General features: G+C 40.3%; 1 protein-coding gene across 2 annotated transcripts in view; it reads right to left on the bottom strand.

Annotated features, from left to right (window-relative positions):
- ZBTB8A (zinc finger and BTB domain containing 8A) overlaps positions 1–20,023 on the bottom strand; it is a 30,375-nt gene extending 10,352 nt beyond the window's left edge. Inside the window, exons 1-2 of one of the 2 annotated variants that reach the window (XM_016217744.2) lie at positions 19,773–20,023; positions 10,142–10,244 (exon numbers count right to left, since the gene is read on the bottom strand). The gene's annotated coding sequence lies outside the window, so the exon portion shown is untranslated. Of the gene's footprint in view, positions 1–10,141; positions 10,245–11,971; positions 12,861–19,772 lie in introns of those variants that run through there. The other variant, XM_087820270.1, reaches the window with a different exon arrangement.
- Between the last annotated feature and the right edge of the window lie 1,904 nt (positions 20,024–21,927).

Genomic DNA, 21,927 nt, shown 5'->3' with positions numbered 1-21,927 from the left:
CACAGGCCTCATGTCATTTTACCCATAATATTTCAAGTGTACTTTTTACATGAGCCTCCTTCCATTTCCATTATTATAGCTGGGCCTCTGTTGTCTTTTGCCTGCACAGCATCTATTGCTCTTCTTCAGTTTAGGATTCCTCTTTTTCTTTTGGGAATTGCCTTCTACAAATTGGTGATGCTGTTTATCCACAAATTGGTGATGCCTCCTCAACCCCATGGGCACACGACCCAAACTGGTCAGTGTGTGTCTCATGTTGGGGTGTGTCATGGAAGCTACGAATGATGGCCTCACTACATGAGAGCATAGGCCTTAAGCATCTTATAAGCCTAGAACTATAAAAAGGTATCTTCGCTTGGCCGGGTGTGGCTCAGCGGCTGAGCGTCGACCTAGGATCCAGCCGATCGGGGTTCAATTCCCGGTCAGGGCACATGCCCGGTTGCAGGCTCGATACCCAGTCAGGGGCGTGCAGGAGGCAGCCAATCAATGACTCTCTCATCACTGATGTTTCCATCTCTCTCTCTCCCTCTCCCTTCCTCTCTCTGAAATCAATAAAGATATATTTAAAAAAAAAAAAAAAAGGTATCTTCAACAAGTGAGAAAGCCCACCTAGGAATGATGCTAACACAAAAGAAAGCCAGACAAAACTGTTTTAAAGAGAGTCCTAATGAGATTATTTTAATTCCCAGATCCAGCTGTGCCTAAAGCCAATACTACCTCTGGATTTTTAGTTATGTGAACCAATAAATTTCTTTTTCTGCTTAAATGTAAGTGACCAAGAATCATTTATGACTAATTCATGACACTTTCCAAGGCTGTAACTAGAGCCCACTCTATTTAGCAGAGAGAACACATTTTTATAAATAGGAATATTAATGGAATCAGTGTAATTAAAGCCATCATATCATTAAAACACAGTTTTTAATGTTGTTATATTGTAGTTTTTTCCCTTCATAATCTCTAAAGTTTTGGCATGCCTCCAGGCAAAATTTCTTTCAGCTTTGTTCATTCCTATAGTTGTGAGTCATTTCTTCTCAGGCTACAATAACTTTTATAATACCTTTCATGATGTTAGAAGTCTACCATCAGTCTCTAATTAACAGCTGATTCGTTTTTTGAAGGTGTTTCCCTGGCTCAAGCCACTGTAAAATATCCATTTTAACATCCAAAGTAATATTTCTCTTTAGTACTCATATAGTGAATTTAACCTTAACACTTGTACACCTGTGATAAGGAGTTATGTCTATAATGAAATTTCTTCCATGTTTAATGTGATCCAGGCTCTAGCTAATACTGGGCTTCAACATCCCAAACCTCTTAAAAATTATTATATAAAAAAGACTGTATCACTTGGCTAGAGATTGTGGTCTTCACATTCTCGTTATGTGGCCAAATGCCCAGATTTTGCTAAGTCCTTATATGACCATGTCTCCAGAGTACAGACAAACTAGGGATACTATGTTAACACAGACAGAATATACTCATGGTTATGTCATACAACTGCCAAAACAAGACACCTGGGAATATCGCTAGGGAAGCACCAAATCAATACTCAGTCCCTTACTGTAATGTCCAGTTAAAACCTAATAACTCCTTATTTGAAAGATGGTAGTAGGCCATGACTTTACAATTTTTGCTACTATAAATAATCCTTCAATGAGTACATTTGCACATAAATCCTTGAGCACTTGTAATTAAACTAATCTAACTCAACAGTAATGATCACTCTAGAACTGCCCCAAAGCTCAAAAACAAGTCTTGAAATCATCAAACTGATCCACTAGCAACTTAACCAACAAGTAAACCAAAATTCAAATCTTCAAAAAAAAGACAACAAAATTCAGACACTGAAAAACATATATTTATAATGTCCATCATTTCATCAAAAATTACTAGACACGTGAAAAAGGAGAGAGAAAAATCACCCTAAAATCAGAAGAAAAATTAGTCAATAGAAACAAACCCAAAAATGAAAGAGATGCTGGACTTAGCAAACAAGGATGTAAAAACAGTTATTTTATATATATAGAGGGTATCCCAAAAAAATATAAACAAACTTTAATGCTTTATAGCTATTAAATGAAAATGAAATGTATTTTAATAAACACTGCCTTTATAATTATTCAAAGTGTGTGTATACATTTTGGGGGGAATATACATATACATATATATATTCAAAGATTTTAAAAATATATGAACATACTGAGAAATAGAAGATTTAAAAAATAATCAAATAAAATTTCTAGAAACAAAAATACAGTATCTGAAATTTAAAATTTTTAGATAAGCTTAATAACTGATTATAAACTGCAGAAGAATAATCCATGAATGTGAAGATATAGCAAAATGAGCAGAGCCTTAGTGACATGTGGAACAATATAACATGGCCTAATATGTTTGTAACTGAAGTTCCAGAAAGGAGAGGACAGAAAAATTATTTGAAGAAAATAAGTGAAACAGAAGCATATTGTTTGAAGGTCCTTACATTATACATCAAGGTTGGCAAACTTTTTCTGTAAAACGCCAGATAGCTAATATTTTAGGTGTTGTGGGCTAGTGGTCTCTGTTGCAACTACTCAACTCTGCCATTGTAGCACAAAATATGCCATAAACAATATGTAAATGAATAGCAATGGTTGTGTCCCAATGAAACTTTATTTACCAAAGCAGGTGATGACCCAGATTTGGCCTGAAAGCTATAGTTTGCCAACCTCTGCTATATATGAAGTGGTATAATATATGTGAGAAATAAGTGAAATGTATATTGCAATGAGGGAGAATGCATATTGTAAAACCCCCTAGAGCAACCACTAAATACAAAACAAAGAGATTAAACTAATAAGCCAATAGTGGAGATGAGATAGAATACTAAAAATTAATATTCTTTTTTATTGAGACAGGATAAAGAAAAGTCAGGAAATGAGAAGGAACAAAAAACAGATGGCATAAATAGAAAACAAATAGCAAGATGGTATACTTAAATCCAAATATATTGATAATTTTATTAAATGCAAAAAGTCTGAACTCCATTTAAAATGATTATCAGGCTAGATGAAAAAAATCAAATATATGGTCTACAAGAAATGCACTTTATCGCCCGACTCACGTGGTTCAGCGGTTGAGCATGGACCTATGATCCAGGAGATCGAGGTTCAATTCCCAGTCAGGGCACATGCCTGGGTTGCGAGCTGGATCCCCAGTATGGGGCATGCAGAAGGCAGCCAATCAATAACTCAAATTAATGACTCAATTGACATCATCGATGTTTCTATCTCTCCCTCTCCCTTCCTCTCTCTAAAATCAATAAAGACATATTTTAAAACAAACAAAGAACACACAATAAAGTTCTTTACAGCCCTAAGCTAAATAAGTCACAGAGGATGTCACCAAGATGGCAGGATAGGAAGCTCCTTATTTACTTTCCTCCCATGGACACATCAAATATACAGCTACACAGGGATCAATTTCCCCTGAGAGAAATCCAGAAATAGTTGAATGACTCCTACCAGTTGGGCAACTGAGAAAACACCCACAAGCCAAATGTGTAAGCAAGGCTGGGGCAGTTTTACCATAGCCCCACCCCTGGCACAGCACCTGACAATGGAGAGAGAACCCCTAATTTCCAGTTTCTCCCTAAGAAATGAAGGGTTTGGAACACATATATATCACCCCAACTTTTAAGGCTGATACCTGAGGGGTGGGCCCCCAAATCACCTAGCTCTGACAGCCAACAGGTTCAGCATTCATGAGTCCCACTGAACCATAGTAAATAAAGCAGTTTTTAAATAGGTACACAAGCACTTCCCATGGTCATTCCCAACCCCCAGCTCAGTGCAGAGGGAGCACGCGAGAGCCCCCATCTCCCAGTTTCTCCCTGATAGGGGCTAGTCTATTAATGTCCTGACTTTCCCAGCTGCTGCCTGAAGGGTCAGGCTTCCTATTAGCCTGCATGGGGAGCTGAAGGGGCAGATAGTAGTCTTCCAGGAGCCTAAACTGTTGTGTGGGCATTTCCCACATCTTTGGGACACAGATGGGTCATGGCACACCCTAATCCCCTGGGAGCCATAAGGACAAAGGTGACAGCTTGGACAAACACAAAGGTTTGAGAAGCAGCCATGAGTTCAGGCCAGGCTGACTGACAAGGTTCATCTACACCAGGCCAGTCTGTCAAGTCTGGGAGAGGTGGCTGTTTTCTCTAATGTGCAAAAACCAACATAGAGAGACAAGGAAAATGAAGAAACAAGGGGAAATGTTCCAAACAAAAAACAAGATAAATCTCCAGAAACCAACATTAATGAAACAGAGATAAGTGACTTATTTATTTTGAGAGAGAGAGAGAAAACAACTACTGGAAAGACGTATACCAAAATGTTACCAGTGGTTACCTCTGGGTGGCACAATTTCAGGAATTTATATATTTTTTCTTTCTATTTGTTTATATTTTCCAAAATGATTATATATCTTTTTCAAAGTGAGTTAAAGTAGTTTTAAATAAAATATGTATGCAATCTAGAAATTTTAAATGGAGATGAGATAGTTTCTATACATTTACTTTGAGCACTATTTGTCCCAGAATTCAAGGCAAAAACACAAAACAAAATAAAAACCAAAGAGAAAAACAAACGATTTATAAAGTGCTCACATCATTTCCCCAGTAGAAAAGAGCATTTTGCTGGCACTAATTTCTAGGGGGAATTTGTCATGAGAATTCTTATATGAGGACATTAAATGTCATCAGAGAGAATATCTGGACTAATACAATAAACTTCCTAATTGGTATCCTTGCCTTTTGTCTTTCTCCCTTCAATCTACCCTGAAATACGTTATCGTTCTGTTAAAAATTCTTTAATAGCTCATTCCTGCCTACCAGATAAAGTCCATTTTTCTATGAATGGATTTAATACCCTTTGGGACCAAATTTCTGCCAATTTCTGCATGCTCATCTCCTAGCACCTACCTCCCCTGCCATTCTTAAGCTATCAGCCAGTTCCTGGGCCCTTCATACCCTTCATGTCACCAAGATTTTGTACATATTATTCCTGTGCTACAATAAAACCACCCTTTTCAACCTGAGAAACTCTTATTTCTCTTTCTGAGTCAGCTCAAACAGGGCCTCCCTTGAGAAACTTTCCTTGACTTCCTTGGGCCGACATTAATTGCTATTTCTTCCATGAGCAGTTGTACCTTATACATGTAGTTCAGGCAATCGCTGATTGCATTTTATTTACCTATTTTAATGCATATTTCTCTGTTACACTGTAGTACCTGTATGAGTAGAGACCATGTCTATGTGTACGCCCAGCCTTCGTTTAATGTTTGGTATGTTGGAGGCATTCAACAAGTATCTTCACCAGTGTCCTTACTGAACTAACAAAGGTTCTTTAAATGACTTTCCCTATATATTGCCTCTAAAGTCAAGGTCATCCTATAATTAATTCAATGAAAACATGTCAATGGCAAACTAAGCTAATATGCTTTGAGTACATTGTTCTTTGGAAATTTATCTTGACACTAGGCTTAGGCTGACAAGCTCTCGCCTGTTTTATTTTTGTCTCCATTGTATCCTGTACTTAACTTAGAGTGACACCTATAATTTTTGTTATTTGTCTTTTCCCCTAAGTTCTTTGAAGGCAGGTAGAATCATAGTCATTTTCTTTTTTAATCTCCATTGTATGGTACAGAGTCTGGTCTATAATCTGTTCTTAATAAAAGCTTATTGGTGATAAAATATATCTACTTAAGTCCCAAATCTGCATCTTAATGGAAGCATTCCAGTAAAGTCAGCAAAAGAGCAAGGATTCCCACTACTACCACTATTATTTACACTGTTCTGGAGGCATTGGCTACTGCAGTTAGACTTGAGAAAGGAATTAGAGAAAAGACCACTGGAAAGTGGGAGGTAAAATTATTATTTGCAGATATGATTGTATACCTGGAAATGCAAGAGAATCAGCTGCAAAATTTCCACAAACAAGAAGAGTATTTACAGGGGGAAGGAGGTTATAAAATTAATATTAGAAATCAATAACTTGCATGTGAACAAAAAATTCCCCCACACACTTGGTAAGAGATAATACAGAATAAATGACTCCCATTTACAGTAACATCAAAATATAAAACACCTTGGAATACATTTAAGAAGAAAAGCACATGACTCATATGAAGAAAAGTAAGGGACACAAAAGAAGACTATAGAAAGCCAAACCCTTTGAAAAGGAAGATTCAACATATCAAGATGTCGGCTCTTCCTAAGTTATTTTATAATATAACATTGTCACTGGATTGTGCCACCACATTATTAGTTAATCCTTAAACTTCTATTGACTTTCTTGTATTCTCTCATACTCCAAATGCATTCCCCATAACAAAATAGGCCAAACTCATCGGGAAAGGGCAGAAATTCCAGAGCAAACTAAGCCTCCCAGCAAGGAGAGAAGATAAGAGACCCAAGGATCACAGCTAAGAAACAGGTTTGCACAAGAAGGATCCAAGATGGTACCCCAAACCCCTTCCCAAGAGACCTTTTGAGAAACTTTCCTTCACTAAAAATTAAGACTGGGGATGGAGACTTAACATTAAAATGAGACATGCGATATATGGCCAGGCATGTTCCATGCATGTTTAGAAACTGCATGCTCCCCACAATTCAGAGAACTCTCCATCCTTCCCTTGGGGATCCTCACCCTTGAAGCCACCTACCCCCACCAGTCCTTTAAGACTCTCCTAATTTCCTCAAATTGGGGAGAAGATATCTTTAAAGCATCTCCATTCCTTGGTCAAGGAATAAACTTTCTGCTTTGCTTTACTGAAGATAGCTTTGTTTTGTTGGTGTGAGTGACACTTGGCAAAAAGACCTTATTTTGCGGCCCCTGACCCACAGGGGTGGCAATAACCAGATCATAATAAAAATACCAGCAAGTCATTTTAAGATCAACACAAGTTGCTAAAGTTTTATGAAAAAATAAACAAGAAGAGCTACTTAAATTCTGAAAAAGAACCAAGAGAAAAGCACCAACAAATATTTGATTATATTATACTTCACCAATAATTAAAACTATATTGCTCATGACAAAAAGACAGACCAGTGGAATATATGAGAAAATCCAGAAATATACCCCAATAAATGTGCAAATTTAATCTTTGATGAACTTGTGGTGAAAAGAAAAACAACTTAATAGAATAAATGGCATTGTGACAATTTTTTTAGCCTTCCAGAATTTAATAGAATAAATGGCATTGTGACAATTTTTAGCCTTCCAGAAAAAGCTGGATTTATACCTCCCACCTTATACCAGGATAAATTCCATATGGATCAAAGACTATGTTTATTAAAGTTGGGGAGAGTGAAATGAGGAAGGGCTTAGGAGAGAAGAAGCAACAGGAGAGAGACTAGGCGGGGCTGCTTTGGCTCTCTAGAAATGTTAGAGGAAAGAAATGAGCCTAGGCGGGGCTGCTTTGGCTCACTGAGAAATAAAAGTCACAGTGACAGAAGTTAACCAAGGCAGGTCTGCCATCAGCTCACTGCATAGTCAGAGAAAAGGGGCCTTGGAGACGGGTTCAGGGGGTTAGCCAGGGACGAGCTGCTGCTGCTGCCCATTGCTCCCCTGGTTGCAAGTCTGCTGGGGACCCTTAGAGCATAGGAGATGCATCCCTGAGAGGGAAGAAAGACACAGACATGCTCCCGGGAGGGAGAGCACATTAAAGCTACACAAGTTCTAAGAGAAAATAAGGAAGACTTTCAGAGTGGAAAAGGCCTTTATAACCATGACTCAAAATACAAAAGAAGCCATAAAATAAAAGATTAATACATTTCATTATATAACAATAAAACAAAATTCTGTATGGGAAAAAAACAACCAACGCACAAGCAAAGGCCAAAAAATGACAAAATGGCAAAAACTTCTATCAAAGAAATAATCTCCATTAAAACACCAACCTTCTAAGAAATTGGCAAGAAAAAGAACAATAACCTAAGACAAAATAGGACAAAGGAGAGCACAAAGAAAAAAAAATTCAAATGTCCCTTATCATACAAAAGGATGTTCAACCTGGGCCATAAAAATATAAATGCAAATTAAAGCCACACCGAAGTATCATTTTCCCCCTCTCAAGTTAGCAAAAATCCAAAAATTTGATAATATTGGTAAAACTGAGAAAGCAAGCACTCTCAGTCGTTGGTGGTGAGAATATAAATTGGTATGACTGCATGGAGGGCAATTTGGAAATAGCTCTCAACATTATGAATGCATATATTCTATAACCAACCCATGTCACTTCTGGGAATTTACTCTGCAGACACACTGGTACATGATCAAATGATACATGTACATGATTAGTTACTGTGGCTCCGTTTGTGACAGCAAAATATTAGAAAAATGTCCATCCATAGGAGATAATTATATGGAAAGATGACTATGATATATAGTTACGTTTTTAAAAAGGTAAGAATGGATATATATATATATATATATATATATATATATATATATATATATCCATAAACAAAGAAATAAACAGAAACTCTGGAAGGATAACAAAAAAGTGGTTGCCAATTGGAGGTGAGGTGGCATCTGGGAGACAGGAGACAAGAATGGGTGATGAACTTTACACTGTATACTTTTAAGTATTTTTTCAGTTTTGAATCATTTTAATATATTCAAAAGTAAAATTTTTCTAAAGTTTGTAAAACAAGTGGGCAAAATATTAACAATCAGTCTCACATTTAGTCAGATCTAGGCTGTAACTGAAGATTAAGATATGATGATACTCTGTCTTTAGTTAAATAGATTCATGTGCTACACAAACAAGTGACAAATTGACATTCCACTGTGAAAAGTCAAGAGGTTAGGGAGTATCCGAGATCTTGCTCCCTAGCATATATCATCTGTTTGGCTCAAATAAACTCATAAAAATTCTCAAAAAAAAAAAAAGTCAAGAGGTTGGATTTCTTGGGAAAGAGAGACAGAGAAAGAAAATACCAACCAAGCTACCTCCAGGTTACAAAACAGCTACTCTATTGCAACTGTCAGTCTGGTTCATGGTCTGAACCTGGTGATGGTGGCGGGAATGGAAAGGAAGAAGATGCAAAAGACTTGAATGGGAAATAAATCCATGGGTCTTAACTGATGACTGGCTGTGGAAGGCTAGAGAGATACAGTGATTTCTAGAGCCTAAGTGTTTAGTAATATCAGTAACAGAAATTATAAAGTCAGGAGGAAAAACTGGTTTAGCAGCAATGACCTTGGTTTTAACTACACTGTGTTTGAGAATGGGAAATCAGGTAAAGATGGCCAGAGGGCCACTGAAAATGCTGATCTGAAGTTCAGCGGGTGGGTAAGTGAGACCTGAAGACACAGATGTCGGGCGATACTTGCAAATAGAGATGAAGGGGCTCAGAGGAAACACCGGCTGAGATGAGAACCTGGAGGATTGCCTGTGACTGTGGAGCAGGATGGGGAAGAGAGTCAGTGTTATAGATAGCACTGCAGGGAGAATCAGGAGAACACTGTAACATGTTGGCCAAGGGTGGGGAGCTTCAAGAAGCAATGAAGGGATCAATACGGTGAGAAATGAGAGGGCCACAGGCAATAATAATTGCAGCAATATGCATTGTGTCCTTTAATCCCCACACACAACTTCTTGGGTGGGTGGTATTATTATCCGCATTTTACAGAAAAGGGTATTAACTTAGACAGTGACTACAAAGCTACAGCCTGTAACTACTGAGCTATACTCCTTCGCCACTGAGGTAGGGGAGGTGGGAAGGGGGTGCTGGGCAATCAGAGAGCTGACAGTAGTTGTATTACTGGATTAGCTATATGTCCATGGATAAGTAACTTTACCTTTCTAGGCTTAATTTCTTTCTCTGCAAACTAAGGGGATTGGTCTAGATAATTTCCAGTTCTAAGTAATATGAGTCTTTGATTAAGGTGGAATGGAAGACACAACAGAGGCAATGAATTAAAAATTTAGCAAAAGACAAACAGGGAGACCTGGCCAAGAAGATCCGAATGTTGAATGTTTTATACAGTGAATTTTCAAGCAATAAACCCATTCTCTGATGGGTAAAATCTACAACTGCAAAGTTATACTTTTTACCTATGTATTTAAATATAATATCAAGAATTTAAATTTTTCATACCTGGAAATTTATAAATGCTGCTCTTGAAACCTGGCTAAGTCAACTGAATGCAATACAAAAAGGGAAGATTCCAAGGCAAACACAGTGGGTATGAAGGATTGTCCTGTAGAGAGAAAATAATTATTTATAATGTATTTTTGTAATACGAGACATAAACATCCGCTAAGGTACATAATATTTATTTAAATAAGTGATACGGAAGCATTTACCAGATATCATTTTTTAGCATATAAAAACAGGTAATCTGGCACAGATTATTGAGTGAAAATTTATCTGTCTATCTATCTATCTATCTATCTATCTATCTATCTATCTATCTATCTATCTATCTATTATTTCCTGAACCTTAATATTGAAATCTGCAAGAAGAGATTTCCAATATTAAAATGTATTATGGCAAATTGAAGAAAACATACTTTTTAACTTTGACAATAAAATAAACTTCTTAAGACAATAGCTAGTCTAAGGCAGGCCAGCAGATGAGATACCAAGACGGCAATATATGTCCTATTACCCTTTTTCTGCAAGTGGCATCCACAGGATTTGCAAGAATAGCATTCAAGATTCAACTTGAAAAAGTCAGCATTACTTAAAAACTGTATTAAGAGAGAAATAGGGGAAAGAATACTACTACCTATATTCAGAAAGCCCCACTGCAGTCACCCAGATCTTTTATAACTCTTATCTGATTTGCTGGGTTGTACCAGAGTATACCACAATTTGTAACAGCAGCTGCAACAACTCTTGCTATAAAAGTTTCAGTTTCTACTATATTCCAAACCTTTTAAATTACCACCACCACCACCAACAAAATCTATCCCGCTATTTTCTTCATTGACCATGAATTTTGTTAATGTAAAGAGTGTTAAGGCTTTATGTCCATAGGCAGTGGGAAAATGAATTCGATGCTTTTTAAACCAATCAAGCTAAGAATTCCCACCAAAATAATTATGACTAAATTAATGGAATCATTGTTTAAATAACATGTATTTTTTGTGATTATAAAAGTATAATATACTTAAAGAACATTTAGAATATGTAAGCAAGTATAAAGAAGAAAACATATGCATCAGGTACCCACTTATGAGGAGGTCTGAATTCTGGCAACTTAAACCATTCAAAACACTGCTGACCTAGAGATTTACAAAAAAAAAGTTTGATACAAACTAAAAAGTTTTTGCCCAGCAAAGGAAACCATCAACAAAATGAAAAGACAACCCCTGAATGAGAAAACATATTTGCCAATGAGACATCTGATAAGGGGTTAATATCCAAAATTTATAAAAAACTTATGAAACTCAACACCAAAAAAACAATTCAACTAAAAAATGGGAAAAGGACCTGAAGAGACACTTCTCCAAAGAGGACATACAGATGGCCAACAGACATATGAAAAAATGCTCAATGTGACTAATTACCAGAGAAATACAAATTAAAACCACAATGAGATATCAACCTTTCAGAATGGTTATCATCAATAAATCAACAAACAACAAGTGCTGACGAGGGTGTGAAGAAAAGGGAGCCTTCTGCACTGCTGGTGGGACTGCAGGCCGGTGTGGTTACTATGAAAAACAGTATGGAATTACCTCAAAAAATTAAAAATGGAACTGCCTTATGACCCAGCAATTCCACTTCTGGGAATATATCTGAAGAAATATGAAACACTGATTCGAAAGACTACATGCACCCCTATGTTCACTGCAATGTTATTTACAATAGCCAAGATTTGGAAGCAGCCCAAGTGCCCATCAGTAGATAAGCAGATTAAAAAACTGTGGTACATTTACACAAAGGAATACTACTCAGCCATAAAAAAGGATATCTTACCTTTTGCGACAGCATGGATGGACCTGGAGAGTATTAGGCTAAGTGAAATAAGCCCGTCCAAGAAAGACAAGTACCATACAATTTCACTTATGTGGAATCCAATGAACAAAATAAACTAACAAACAAAAGAGAAACAGAGTCATAGATACAGACTGACAGCTGTCAGAGGGGAGGGGGTTTAGGGGGCTCGGTAACAAAGGTGAGGGGATTAAGCAAAGAAAAAAAGCCTCTCAGACACAGACAGCAGTATGGTGATTACCAGAGGGAAAGGGGGCAGGGGAGGTAGAAGAGGGTAGAGGGGGGATAAATGGTGATGGAAGGAGACTTGACTTGGGGTGGTGAACACACAATACAATGCACAGATGATGTATTATAGCACTGTACACCTGAAACCTATATAACTTTATTAACCAATGTCACCCAAATAAATTCAATAAAAATTTAAAAAAATTTTTGAGCACCAACCAATAGAGAAAATAAACAAGATGATCTGAGTATTCCATAAAATGCAATGTGATTCCTTTTTATGACTGGCAAAGGTTATTTTTTTTTAAGTCCCACAGTCTCTATAGCTGGAGAGAATGGGAGAAATCAAAAGAAATCTAAATAAAGGGACAAAAGTAAGCTGACAGAAAAGGGGATAGAGGTGGGAAACAGCACACCTCTGACAGTGGGTTATCGACACTTTTTAAGTGGCACATTTAAAGTATAGTAAGGAAGAGAATTGGCTATGAAAAGGATTTTAAGAAACACCCATCATTAAAACGGCAGGATCAAATTGAGGTATAAACTAGGATTTTGTAGTTGGGGGAACAAAATTAATAAGTTTTCAGAACAACTCCTTGTTGGTCTACTCACTTAGTGCTGGTAAACTAAAAACTCATCTAGCCCGGCCAGGTGTGGCTCAGCGGTTAAGCATCGACCTAGGATCCAGGCGATCAGGGTTCGATTCCTGGTCAGGGCACATGCCCAGGTTGCAGGCTGCAGCTGATCAATGACTCTCTCATCATTGATGTTTCTATCTCTCTCTCCCCCTCTCCTTTCCTCTCTCTGAAATCAATAAGGATATATTTTTTAAAAAAACAAAAAAACTCATCTATCTCCTAGCCCCACTGAGCCAGGGCAGCACTAAGCAAAGGGTACATACTCTGATCACTTTAGCTTCACTATTTCTACAGTGCTACTTAAGAGCACACTAACTAGTAGAAACTGCCCAGTGCACTGGGTCTTTATAATGACAAGCAAAAGTTAATTCTGTGGCTTTTAAGGAGAACTGATTTCTGAACTTAGTTTATACCCTAAACAGTTTTTACCCTCTAACAAAATGTCATTTTTAGGGACAACCACCAAGTTCTACCCTAGCAGATATTAGAATAGATTTGTGCGTTAACCCTCAGTATCCTTCCTAACTCCTTTCTGGAAAATTAAAAAATACAATTCCAAACCTCTTTAAGTTAAGTTTCCCCATGTGAAATAGGGTCCATCTCTCAGAGGCTCTGCTCTGAGATTTGGAAGGCAGAAATGAGGGGGAACTATCTTTCTGCTGTTTTGGCTGTTAATGCTGGCAAAGACATTTGTAGAAACACTGGGTTCCTGGGCATCAGCACGCCAGTGTCCAGAGCTTCATGGCTGTCAAGAGACAAGTTTGGTGGAGACAGCAGTCACTAGTTGGTGGATGCTGAGAGGCAGTTTCGGGATAGCAATTTCTTGACACTCGAATTGCAGCAAGCAATGCCATCTGGAACTCTGCAGCGCCAGTGGTGGTTCCCCCCCCGGAAGGCCTGTTTGGCAGTCTGGATCTGGGAATAATTTCTGAAGGCCCAGCCTCGAGCCCACTCCTTCCAGCCCTTCCAATGATTTTGTAAGCACTCAATTCCCTTTAGTAAACAAATTAAAACACTAGAGTGGTTTTTCTGAAACTGGGCCCAGATGACATATTAGTACATCATTTGCCTCAAAATTTAAGCAGAAGGATGAGCAGTCTGTCTGGGAGCAGCAGTATTGGGGTATAGGCTCTGGAATCAGACGCCTAGGGGCAAATTCTGGCTCTGCTACCCACCAACTATTTTTTGGTCATGTGGTTTAATACCCCTGACCTTTCATATTGCTCGTCATGCAATCTGGACCCTCCCCTGACCTCTCCTCGCCTGGCATGTTGCTGGTCATGGGGTAGACCCCTCCTCTATGCCATTAATAGTCACCTCTCATTTCCACATCTCCCTAGCCCCTGACAACCACTAATCTACTCTCTGACTGTATAATTTGCCCATTCTGGACATCTCTTATAAATGAAATAATAAAATATACGGTTTTTTGTGACTAACTTCTTTCACTTAGCTTCATCTTTTTAGGGTTTATATTACAGCATGTATCAGTACTTGATTCCTTTTTAATGGCTTAATAATATTCTATTGTATGGATATACCACATTTTGCTTATCCATTCACTAATTGGTGGACATTTGGGTTGCTACTATTTTTTGGCTATTATGAATAACGCCTTTAAGAATATTCATGTACAAGTTTTTATGTAGATGTATATTTTCTGTTATCTTAGTTATATATCTAGGAGTGGACTCACATAAATTTTTTTGAACAGCTTTATTAAAATATAATTTGCACACAATACAATTCACCTATTTAAAGTGTATGACTTGGTGGTTTTCAGTATATTCACAGATAAGTACAACTGTCACCACAGTCAATTTTAGAACATTTTCTCACCTCAAAAGGAAATCCTGTACCCTTGAGCTATCATGGTCCTCATCCCACACCTTTCTCCCCAACCCTTGACAATCACTTATCTACTCTCTGTCTCTACAGATTTTCCGATTCTGGACTTTCATATGATTTGGATCATACAGTAAGTGGTCTTTTGTGATTAGCTTCTTTCACTTAGCATAGTATTTTCACGGTTCATCACCATTTTAGCACGTATCAGTACTTCATTCCTTTTATGGCTGAATAATGTTCTGGTGTCCGAATACACCACATTTGTTTAGTCATTCTCACTTTGATGGACATTTGGGGTGTTGCTACCTTGTAGCGATTATGAATAATGCTGCTATGAACATCTGTATACAGGTTTCTGTAGGGATATTTCCATTTCACTTGGATACATACCTAGGAATGGAAATGTGGGGTCATGTGGTGGCTCTATGTTTATTCATTTGAGGAACTGTCAGACTGTTTTCCAAAACAGCTGCACTGTTTTACAAGCCCACCAGCACTATATGAAGGTTCCGATTTCTCCATATCCTGGCCACTTGCTATTTTCGTGTGTGTGTGTGTGTGTGCGTGTACGTGTGTGTTCACTGTAGCTAGCCTAGTGGATATGAAGTGGTATCTTATTGTGTGTTTGATTTGCATTTCCCTAACGATGCTAAACATATCTTCATGTGGTTATTGCTATTTGTCTTCATTTATTCTTATTGCTATTAATCTTATTTATGTGAGCTATTATCATATTTAATCCTCTTAATAGACTTCCTCAGAGCCTCTTAATAGTCAAGATCCTCATTTTACAAAAAGGAAACTCATGCTTAGAGTCAAGTAAAATTGACTAAGTCACAAAGGTAGTCATTGGTAGACTTATAATCATATCGCTCTTCTTAAAATCCTTCAGAAGTGCCCCAAACCTACAAAGTAGAGGGACGTCAGGATCTGGCGCCTACATATTTTCCTCTTTTTAGCTTCTGCTATCCTTTCACAGGCCCTAAGTCTCTAGCCATATCAAACTTTTTATCATGCTTTAAGAGGTGACGTTGTTTAACAGCTGTCTGTGCCTTTGGCCTTGGTGCTCTCTGTCCAGGATGCCCTTGGTCATCATTTTCATGTATGAACTTCTACTCATCCTTCAAGACCCAACTCAACTGTTGACTGCCTTTTGGAAACTTTTCTGGACACTCCCAGGCACACAGTCATTTGCTTCCTTGGTTTTACTTTTTTTTACTATTATTATTATTTTAATATATCTTTATTGATTTCAGAGAGAGGAAAGAAGAGGTAGGGAGAGATAGAAACATCAATGATGAGAGAGTCATTGATTGAGCCCGCAACCCGGGCATGTGCCCTGACCGGGAACCGAACCCCGATCACCTGGATCCTAGGTTGACGCTCAACCGCTGAGCCACGCCCGGCTGGGCTGCTTCCTTGGTTTTATAGTTCTCTGCTACTAGGAGTATTTTCTTCACTGTATTGTAACTTTGTTTAAAAGCATCTCTCTAGCTTCCTCTCTGTCTCTGACTCTTTTACTGATAGTAATTGAAGTGTGCCAGACAACTGACCTTTGACATATCATCATCTCTTTGTATTCCCAGGGCCTGGGATAGCCTAGCACAGAGTGGGTGCTCAAGAAGTATGTAATGAATGAACAAATACATTTTACCTTCCAGTTAAAATATCCTCTGGTGAGGATTAAAATAATAATTTTTTTTAAAAAAGAAAATAGGGATTGTCCTATAAATTGGGGTCAGTTATAACTTGACAACATTTACATCTATAGGCATTAATATAACTAGCATTCATAATAGTACTTTTTTTTTCCTTTCCCCAATCCTCACCCGAGGATATGTTTTTGTTTGTTTGAATATTTTTAAATTGAATTTAGAGAGAGAGAAAGGGAGAGGGAGAGAGGAAGAGAAAGAAACATAGACATGAGAGAGTAATATCGACTGGCTGCCTCCCTTACACACCCCATCAGGGGATGAATCTGGGTAAGTGCCCTGACAGGAAATTGAACCCATAACCCTTCAGGGCCCTGGGCAATACTCCAACCAACTCAGCCACACAGATCAGAGCCATAATAGTAGTCTTAAGTCACCAAGAAAGGTTTATTTTCAAAATGTATGATTAAATCAGAAAAATCAGTAATATAAACTTTCTTAGTTCAGTAGATCGACAATAAAAGTTAAAACAGCAAGTTATACTAATTCATGTGGGACATCCAAAATTCAACTGGAAACATTTTAAATATCTGTGAGAATTAAATATCTATAATAATCCTAAGAATATTAAAGAATTCAAGATTCCCACCAAGTTCAAAGGTCTTTGGAATAGAAGGAAAATATATGTATTTCTATGAGTAATCTGAAAATTTAGGTAATAAGTGTAACTTGAATTAAGGTTGTGGGCTAGAAGACCATCTCTTTTACGATAGTCATTAATCTAGAATTTAATGCATCCCATCAGTCACCAAAACAAATCTCATTAGCCTCCTTAGCAAAAATCTCAGGGTCATAAGGACGCTAAGCTAACTGACATGGTAATTTTATTCTCTGGTGGATAAACATCTTTTAACCGTGGAAGAATATAGAAGTATAAAAACATTTAAGAAAATAAAAACCATAGTTGGGAAAGTCTCACTGAGAAAATGGCATTTAAGTAAAGTCCAAAAGAAGTTAGAGTCATGTAGGTATCTGGGGGAAAGTGTTCCAGGCAGATGGAACAGCATGTGCAAAGGCTCTGAGGTAGAACAGGCGAGGAGGCCTGGGGAGAGCAATGAGAAATGGAGTTAGAAAAAGGAAGGGCAGATTGTGAGGCATGTAGGAGTTTTTGGAGAACCTTGTAGACTATTTAGGAGGCTTTGACTTTTTCTTTCTTTGTTTTTATCGATTTTTGAGAGAGAGGAAGGGAGAGGGAGGAGGAGCGGGAGAGACAGAGAGAGACATCGATGATGTGAGAAAGAAACACTGATCCGTTGCCTCTGCACACACCCTGACCGGGGATCAAACCCCAAACCTGGGCATGTGCCCTGAGCCAGAATCCAACCCTCAACCTTTCAGTGCACAAGAGGACACTCAACCAACTGAGCCACACTGATCAGGGTGGGGCTTTGGCTTTTAATCTGAGTAAAATGAGTAGCCACTGACCAATTTTGAGCAAAAAGGTGACAAAAACTTCCCTCACGGGGAATCAAATAAACTTACATCAAATCTTTTATTATACACATATCATTATGTCGCTGAAAGGGTTAAGCCTATTAGAGGGAAATTCTGTATCTGGAAAATACAATTTAAATGATATAAAATGAATTGTTACCCTATCTTACAAAGTTGTTTTCTGGCCCCAAGTCATTATCAACAGAAGGGCTGGTGATTTCAAGTCCAGGAGATAAGATCTGACAGGGTGCCCTCTTCTTGGGGCCTGAAGCGAGAAAGGAGCCCAGGTGCTCATGATGCCTCCTACTGGCACACCCTAACCCACCAGCGCCCATCTGGCCAGGGGTGGCAGGCTAGACTCTCACTTCCCATTTGCCGCTGGGGAGGCCAGGTAGCTTCCCAGGAATAAAGGCATGAGATCCCTGGTTATCAGTGAAGGGCTCTCGCTCCTGGGGTCCCACAAACCCACCCATGCCTGAGGCTCCGAGATTAGACCGAGAGAAGAGAAAATGTGGCACCTGATTCTTCCGCTGAGGATTTTGAACTTTTTTCTGATAAGGATCGGTTACAGTTTTTAGAACTGGAGAGTGACGTGACTGGCTCGCTTTCCCATGACTGTGGAGGTGACTTTAGAAGGAACTAGACAAGAACAGGAGGCAAGGGCGCTGGGAGATTGCCATCGTTCACCTCCCGCCGTAGAGGTGAAACTCCGCGTGTAACTCATTTTCTTATCTGGAAAGTGGAGTAACCATCGGCCTGACTGGGTGGTGGTTTTGTGTGAAAGTGAAATAACTCATATAGGTGAAAGCACTCAACTTACTAAATAATGTTCAGCAAATATGAACGTCTCTTAAGAATAGAAGTAACAATCTACCGCTTCCAAACACCACCTGTTATATAAATTTCAACTATTACAATGCCGTATGTCAATTATCTCATTTTTTAAAAACTCCACTTTTTGAAAGATGTGGTCTGGCTAGTGGCACAATCAACAATATATAAGCGCCTTTTAAAGGGAAGGGGCTAAACCGCTCACTTTCAAAAGCAGCATCCACATACGCGTGGTTCCGTCATGAAACAATAATCCTAGCTCAGTATTTGTTAGGTGCCTTCGCTTCCAAGCCGGAATCTGTCGCATGGTATAACAACCAAAGGACGGAGGATGTACGAAAAAACTCGGACTACTGCCCAGCATGCCACCTTCCCGGGTAGCAAGTGCCCGGGGCCTCGGGGGAGCCCCGGTCCCCCAGCGCCCCATGAGGAGGGCCGCCCGTCACTCAGCGACCAGCCGGAGCGCGCGAGCCCCCGAACCTCCCGGCGTCCGCGGCGCCCGACGGCTCCAGACACGCCCGGCACCGTCCCCGCGCCGCCTTCCCGCCGCCGCCAGGAGGCTCCGCGCGCCTTCCCGCCTTCACCCGCGCCGCTGCCGGGCGGAGAAGGGAGGCGAACGCGGCGCTCCGCGAGGGCGCGAGGCGGGCGCGGGGGGCGACGGCGCGGCCTTTGTCCCGCAGCCCCTCCCGGGCGCGCAGGATGGGCTGGCGAGGCGGGGCGGCGAGGCCGGGCGGGCGCGGGTTCCAGGAGCCGGTGCGCCCCGGCGCCGCCCGCCTCTCGCGCGGGCCACCGCTCCGAGGCCGCGTCCTCCGCCGCCCGCCGCCCGCGCCGCCTTTGTGACCGTCTCCAGTCCCTCGGAGCCGGCGCGCCGCGGCCGCTGCGCCCCGGGCTGCAAATGGCGCCCGCTCGCCTCTGCGCCGCCCGCCGCCCGCCCGGCCGCGGAAGTCTGGGGCACCGCGCCCCGGGCCGCACCCCGCCGCCGCCGCCCGCGCGGCCGCCCGGAGCGAGGCTCGCGAGCGGGTCGCGGCAGCCCCGACGCCCCGCCCGCCGCCGCCGCCGCCCGCCGCCCGCCGCCCGCCCGCAGCCTCTTACCGCGGGCCGCGCGCGCAGGCTGGAGGAAGCTTCGCGGTCCTCCGCAAGGGAAATGCCCCCTTTCGAAGCCGTTCCTTTGCGCCCTAAAACAAGTAGCCCCAACGTGAGAGAAACAAAAGGTATTTGCTGACGTGGGCGTTGGACAGAAACGCCCGAGGGCTAAGGACACAATTAAAGGGGCAACGCACAGATTTCAGGCACCAACCAGCAGCTTCGCCCACTCCCCCTGCCCTCGCCTACACCCCGCTGCACCCTCCGGAGGCGCTGGGGTGCCCAGATTCCCTAGCAGTTGACTACGGAATCAATATTTAGTCAGGAGCTGAAATTTAAAATTGTATTTTACGTTGGGAAAGGCGCCTCCGGAGGGCAGAAGGGCTGGATTTCTAGGATCTGGGGAATTTGGTTTAGGAAAGAGGGAGGGACTTAGGCGTGTCCACAATTACTGTATAAGTACATGTGACATTGTTGTACTTAAGTTTAGCAATGTCAACCGTAAGCGATTTCCACAGAATTTTTTCTCTTATTGAAGCCCTTCTTTTAGTCGGAGAAAACCTTTTCTAAACCTCTACAGATCGCTGGCATTTTATTCAAAGAGGAAAACCCAGACATTCTGAGATAAGAGAAAATAATTCTTGGTTAAGTTCAGAAAAAATAGGAAACTTGTAAAAATAGTCGGTTTTGTGTTTGCAAATACAAAATTCATTGCACATCAAGCTTTTCTTCTGACGTATTTATTTCCCTAATATTTAGAGTACAAACAGGTTATATATTTGCTAAAATATTAAATCACTGAACTTTCGCTGTTATTACAGAAATATTAATTCTATAAACTAAATTAGTTTCTAGTTCCTTATGCTGGGGTCAGTACTGAAAAGTACTGTGATGCAGTAAAAGTGAAAAAAAGACTGAAAATTTTTAAACATGTAGGTTTTTTTTAATAGATTCCTGTCCTGTGTCATACATAGTCCTGTCAAAGTTTATTCCTTTGGTTTCATCAAAAATTAGTTATGTATTTTAAGAATCATACTGCTCTATGAGGATATAAAATATTCACAGCTATCTCAATATCACTTCTGTATTACTCTAGGGGTATTTTGCTATGTAGTTGAATTTCCTCACATTCAGAAAGGTAAAATGGGGGAGGGGGGACGACCAAAGAAAAGAAAAACATTAAAAAAAGAAAACCAGAAATGTAAATGGCAACATGTTTGAAAACCACTAGGTATCAGGAGTGTTGGATGTCCTCAAGTTACTCTGCTAGCATCAGCATTGAGAATTCTCCCAGAAAGACCTGGCCATTGTTATGGCAAAAGCTTTTGTTTTAGTCTTTGTTACTTAAAATACGAAAAAGTTCTACAAACTTGTTCCTGGAGAGCACATCAGATCAGTGATAAACTCTTTATTGCAAGGAGGAAATAATGGAAGATTTTTTTCCTCACCTTTCCTGTCCTAGCTTCTGAAACTCATTTATACATTTGGAGTAGGAGGTAGAATCTGCCTTCTGCAAAGAACTTGGAAATGCCAGTGACTTGCTTCCCCAGAATCTCTTGCAGTTAGGACCATGGTCAAGGTCTACATTTGATAATCAGATGTACCCAACAGGGACCTTGAAGAGGGAGCTATGACACCAAGAAGCAGGAACCTCAAAGAGTCTTTTTCTGGCAGTGGTTACAGTTGCAGCAAGATAGTATCTTTAGGTGTCATAGTGGCAGTGCTGCTGGTGGTGACAGCATTCACTGTCAAGTGCTAGTGCTGTCAGTGGTGCCAGCTGCCGTGTCTGTTTGCTGAGAGCAGCGTTGGTATCCTCACCAGGCCAGTTCTGTGGTATGACATGGCTATTGTTTCTGCCTGTTTAGCATAGGCTCTAACCCCTGTGCTCTGCTCTTCCTGTGATCTGTGAAATTTTAATAATTCATTTCTGCTTAAATCAGCCAAGGCCAGTCTCTGTTCAGCTAATCCTGAATGGTACAAAATGTTAAGAAGGCACCTAAACAGCCCAGCCGGGCGTGGCTCAGCAGTTAAGCGTTGACCTAGGATCCAGACGATTGGGGTTCGATTTCTGGTCAGGGTACACGCCTGGGTTGTGGGCTTGATCCCCAGTCAGGGGCGTGCAGGAGGAGGCTGATCAGTGACTCTCATCATTGATGTTTCTATC

Source organism: Miniopterus natalensis, chromosome 9 (genome assembly GCF_054644295.1).
Source record: "Miniopterus natalensis isolate mMinNat1 chromosome 9, mMinNat1.hap1, whole genome shotgun sequence".
In the NCBI taxonomy this organism is placed as follows: domain Eukaryota; kingdom Metazoa; phylum Chordata; class Mammalia; order Chiroptera; family Miniopteridae; genus Miniopterus; species Miniopterus natalensis.
The sequence above is the reverse complement of the archived record's forward strand: the minus strand, read 5'-3'. Positions and strand labels throughout refer to the sequence as shown.